Here is a 6,584-nt window from a genome sequence, read left to right on the forward strand (position 1 = left end):
ATAATAGATTAATAGGACCATAATTCAAAGTTGAGTTTTTTGTAGAAAGATAATTCAAGTTTAGGGAAAAAAAGACTTACTATCAGTTTAAAAGAAAAATATTTTTTTAATTATTTTTACTAACGATTAATCCTAAAATAAACAATTTTGCAAGTTTGTGAAAAAGTTGAAACTTAAGAACGAAAAAAGAGACTTGAGACTTCAAGATACTGCAAGTCTACCATCGAGTTTATTTTTTTGACAACCAGAAATATATTTACCTTTAGTAGCGTTTTATATATTATCATTTTTTATTTCATGTAAAAATATATAGATATGTCAACTAGAAAATTTGAATTAGGCTATTTAAAAATTCAAAAGAAAAGAAGAATTGAGAGTTTAATTGCATAAAAAAAATGAGCTATGAACAAAAAAGAGCAAATGTCTTGTGTATTACCGTGTATAGATATTTCATTTTTGAAAGAAAAATGCTTAAACCTTGAAAAATCTTTAAAACGTGATAATTTGTTGGAATTGATGAATTTGATTTAATTTCAGAATTAAATATCTTAAGGAAAATTATAGATTTGGAAAATGATAAACCAATTGACATTCTTAATTATATAAAAAGAATAAATTATTTTCCAAATGTATATATAACTATAGAATAATGTTAAAAATTTTAATGTCAATTGTTTACGCCGAAAGGAGTTTCTAAAAGCTAAAAATAATAAAAACTTATTTAAGATCGACAATATCTCAACAAAGATTAAACCGATTAGTCCTATTATCTATTGAAAAAAAAATGTTAAATGAAAATAATTATGACAATTTAATAAATAATTTTGCATCAAAAAAAATCTTGAAAATTAAATTTTAAGTAAAAGACCTCATTTTTTAAGTTTGTTTTAGGTCTCCCAAACAGTTGAATTGTCCATACATACAGGAATACATATCAGACATGAATATATGACCCAAATTAAAGTACATCCATCCAGGGGCGAAACATTGTTGTGACTTAGGGGAGCCATGGCTCCCCCAAAAATGTTTGAAATTTATTTTTTATATATATTTATATATATTTTTTAAATTATATTTATATATATTTTTTAAATTATATTTATATATTATTTATATTAAATTTATATTATGAAAAATTGTAATAAAAATAAAATAAAGATAAAATAAAAACATTTAATGGAGACATTAGTTTATAAAAGAGAATAGGGATTTTTTTTTCTGACTATAAGATTTTTTACCATGTAGGTTACCATAAAGGTGTGTGAGGAGAAAGAAATAGAAATATAAAGATTTATGATTGGGAAACATAGGTTGGGAAACACATATATTGAAAGCGAAGTATACATTCTCGCATGATCTCTCACATATCAAGATATTAGTATCTTATTATGACTTATGTATGTTAGATTTATGATTCTTCTTAGGTTGTTTCTCCCAGATTAAGTATATCCTAACTTAGGATAAACCCTAATTATGATTTTAGGGATTCTTTTATGAAATTGGCATGAATCCTAATTATAATTTTTCCCAAATTAGTATAACCCCTACTTTTGAAATAAATTTAGGGATTTTGTGTTTTCCACTACGAATGATAAATTTTTTAAAGTTATAAATTTATACAGTGTTGCTGATTTAATTAGAGTGACATGAGTTTTGTTATGTTTTGCGATGTGATAATTGGGATTTGCGAAGATAAATTATATATTTTTCCTAAATAGGTGAGAGGTGATAAATTTATATTAGAAAGATTATGATAAAGGATAAAAGAATTGATTTTTTTTTAAAGAGGAAGGAATGTGATAAATATTAAAAAAAGTTGCAGTTGGTTAAACTTGAGAAATTTCTTGGGAACCATGAATTTATGACAATGAAAAACAAATATCTAAAGTTCCTAGAGTTGCATATAATAAATTTAAAAATTCATTAGAACGGGATTCGGGAAAAGCGTCCTCAAATTTATCAATACCCACTAAATCAAATTGATGAGTACGACGAGCTTATTCAAAACGGTATTTATGGATTGGTATCATGACATAATAGTAAATTATAGTCATATTTTTTTGGATTCTAATATTATGCGTGTTTGTTTTAAGTAAAAAAAATGAATTTTTAATTATATATAAAAAGTTTAATTTGACACTCCTATATTCTTTTGTTCTAGTTCCGCCACTCCAACCATCAAAGTTTACCAACCAACTACCTTATAATTCCGGAGAAAAAAAAAGTGATTAAAGTTGTCTCAATTAAGAGAAGGAAATAACATGTGAATAAAAAAGTTTATAAGAATATGAGAATACTATTGATATAATAACATTTTAATAAATATAAAATAACATTTTAAATGAATTTCAATTAAATAATAAAATTATAAGTTTTTTATTATTATTATTTAAGAATTATAGTTTTATTATTATTACTATTTTTAATTTTATTATTATTTTATTTATTTTAATTTCTGTTTATAATTATCTTATTATTATTTAACTTTATTATTAACATTTATATATTTATTAATATTTTATTATTATTATTATTTTAGAATTTTATTATTATAATGATATATATTTTATTATTTTTATTATGTTAAACTATTTATTAATTATATTTATTTTATACTGACAGTTGTCATCAGAATTAAACTTACGGAACTGCAAACACATGGAAGGAGAAACAAGCATAGTGATTGCAAAGATCAAAAGAGAATTCCACGCCAGAATTTCCATAGCCAACAAGTAGTACTTTTTGGATGACCTCACTTTTGAACATACTTAACCCTTCAATACGAGGCATTACATACTTTACATGTAATTTTTTTTTTATCAGTAAAAATATATAAATATAAAAAGACATATTTACGGGTGCACTCAACCCATCTACATAGAATTTAGATTTTATATTGCTTGTTAGGAAATCCAAATAAACCTATAAACATTAATAAAGAATCGATTACGAGAACATAAAATGGTTTTTTATTACATAAAATCGATTTTATATACACCATTGTTTCTCTATTTACAAAATGGTTTTTTTTAATCAATATTATATTATATTTCAATATATTTTTCGTAAATCTTCATTATTATATGAAGAAAATTAACTACAAAATATTTATTTTGTTTTTCATTTTTAATTATTTTTTATTTATCAATTTTCATACGTTCTCTTTATTTTATCGCTTTCATTAGCAAATTTGTGGTTTAAAACAAACACATAATAAATGATCAAAATAACTGTATAAAATTAAAAAGGAAATAAATTATGGAAACTAAAGGATATTTAAGTCAAAAAATAAATAAATATCTTTTATAAACAACAATTGGGAGCATAGCATTTAATTGAAATTTTTAACATTCGTAAAACATATATGAATACTTTTCTTTATAAAATGGACATGTTTTAAAATTTAGGTTTAATTATTCAGTGTAATAAAATTTACATTTAACTCTTATATTTAAAATTATCAATTAGGTGATATTTTTAATCTGTTTTAATTCTTATAAATCTATATGTTAACAAATTTAAGAATTAAAATGGAATGGGTAGGAATTAAAATAAATATTTTTTAATATATGAATTAAAAGGTAAAATATGGACCACTAGAAAGCTTAAATTAACAATTGAATCAAAAACCTAGTACAAAAGTATTTATTATCATCCTAAAAAGTTGATTTTCACTAGTCAACCTCAACAAAATAATACAACAATATTATAAAAGAACAACATGGTTGTCGTTGTTGTAAAAAACTTCAAATCAATAATTTTTTTTTCATTAACTAACTATTGATTTTTCAATCCTCCAAGTTCTATTTTTTTTTTCGTAAGAGAATTTTTACATTTTTACACTAGAATAAGAATTAACGAACATAGTTAATGTTAACTAAATATTGGAATAAGTAATTTGTATTATGATATACTTTAGGATGGATTAAGTATGTTGTTAGTCGCAAACATACGAAATTAGAATTCATTAATTTCTCAAAGTTTATATAATACTTATCTTTGTACTTTATTCAAACCGTCCTCCACTTATTGTTCTCTCTTTACATCGAAAAATGGGGCTTCCTTCACTACCTTATTAGATTACGTTAATGATATTGTTCTTAATGGAAATGATTTATCTGTAATTTCTCACATTACAAATTTATTAGATACCGCTTTTAAGATGAAATATTTCGATGATCTAAGATATTTCCTTAATTTTGAGGGTGTTCGTGGAGCTTTTGGTATTAATATTTGTCTGAGTAAATATGTTTTACATCTTCTCTCTGACACAAACATGGTGGATTCTAAAACTCTTTCTTATACACCAAACATGATATTACTTTTATTGTTCAACACCTAAGTTAGTTCATTACTCATCTCACTATTGATCATTGCACAACTTTTTATTATATTCTTCATTACATTAAAGTTGCTCATGGACTAGGAATCGTTTTTCCCTTTGTCAATGAACTTCAACTCAAAGATTTTAGCGATTCTAATTGGGTTGGTTGTATCAATACTAGGAAATCCATAATAGGGTTCTGTGTCTACCTTTGGTTCTTCTCTTATTATATCCTGGAAATCTAAGTAGAAGGTCACAATTTCATGAATTGCTCACATATTGGCTTAATCACAATGTTTCTCCTAGACTGTGATAATAAATTTTCTCTTTATATTGCAACAAAGTTTGTCTTCCATGAGAGAATCAAACATATTGAGATTGACCGCTTGTAACATCCTAGTTGGATATTACTAATTTAAATAAAACAAAATAATTAGTAATAAGTAAGCAATTTATAAAAGGTTAAAATACTTCTTTGGTCCCAATTTTCTTCAAGTTTTTTCAAATAAGTCCTAATTTTGGTTTTGTGTTCAAATAGGTCCCAATTTTCGTCAATTTTGTTCAATTGGGTCTTTTTTTGCTAACACCGTTTAAATCATTAACGGCCATGAACAGTGACTACCACGTGTCACTTCGTGATTTTTTTGAATTTTTTATTTTTATTTTTATTTTTTTTATTTTTTTTAAATATTTTTAAATTTTAATTTTTTTAAAATGTACACGTGTCAACCTAGGAATGTGCCACGTGTCACTTCGTGGCTTTTTTGAATTTTTTTTTTATTTTTTTTAAATTTTTAAAATTTTTTTAAATGTCCACGTGTCAACCCAATAGCGTGCCACGTGTTAAAGTCAATGTTCTAAATTCAATTTGGTCCCTATATTTGTTATTTTTGTTCAATTAGGTCCCAATTTTTGTTAACATTAACCAATTTGGTCCCTCTCCAAATTAAAACCAAATTTAATTTTTATGTTAAAATTCACATTTTTTATTAAATAATTTTATATAATATATTAAAATTCACATCATTATAACTTTGATATAAAAATTAAATTTGGTCACAATCTTAATTGGTTAATATTAACAAAAATTGGGACCTAATTGAACAAAAATAAAAAATATAGGGACCAAATTGAATATAGAATATTGACTTTAACACATGGCACACTACTGGGTTGACATGTAGACATTTAAAAAAAATTCAAAAAAAAGTAAAATAAAAAATTCAAAAAAACATGAAGTGACATGTGGCACGCTCCTAGGTTGACACGTGTACATTCAAAAAAAATATTAAAAAAATTAATTTTTTTTAAAAAAAATTAAAAAAAATAAAAATAAAAATAAAAAAATTCAAAAAAATCACGAAGTGACACGTGGCAGTCACTGTTCATGGCCGTTAATGATTTAAACGGTGTTAGCAAAAAGGGACCTAATTGAACAAAATTGACGAAAATTGGGACCTATTTGAACACAAAACCAAAATTAGGACTTATTTGAAAAAACTTGACGAAAATTGGGACCAAAACCATTCTCACTACTAGGCACCACGTGTTTCAGTGGCCATTGCCCACACCGTTATCGCTTGGCGGAATCACCCTCATCGCCAGGCGCCAAGCGTTCCAATGACCCCTTATTTTTGTAGTCATCGCCTGGCGATTCAAACCTCACCATTAGGCGCTACACCAACAACATCTTTTACTAATTTTTACAATCCTGGACACCCTTTAACACAATCAAATCATGAAAAACACACTACAGGACTGTTAAGTACCTACCTTCCATGCAACATGACTAGAATCCACCTCTCATATGACTTACTATCATTTTTATCCCCACATGTATTCTCCAACATAATTATGCCATCACTTAGAATTAGTTAAGATCAATCTATGCTCCTATGAATTATCCATCATTCACATGTTTTTGTAGTCATACCAGTTCTATTACCCACCTCAAACAATACCCATAACACTCCCTTTCTCTTAATAATTCATAGTGTTAACCTACCATTAACCTCACAAAATTTTAGGAGTCTACTTATTAATTACACATTATACATCCCATATGCTATAATCCAAGTCAGGCTCATCTTATTCCTATATCCTAGGTTACTAATCATGATTCACCACCATAGAATCTACACTAAGCCATTTACTCCAATAACCTAACAGTTCTAGTTTTAGCATAATCTCCCACACATATTCCCATGAATTGGCTACCCCACAACCCACGTTGTCCAATTCTTATTACTATAAATATTAG

The sequence above is a fragment of the Vigna unguiculata genome, chromosome 11 (assembly GCF_037176805.1).
Source record: "Vigna unguiculata cultivar grain cowpea cultivar isolate G323 ecotype 2 chromosome 11, ASM3717680v1, whole genome shotgun sequence".
Classification (NCBI taxonomy): Eukaryota; Viridiplantae; Streptophyta; class Magnoliopsida; order Fabales; family Fabaceae; genus Vigna; species Vigna unguiculata.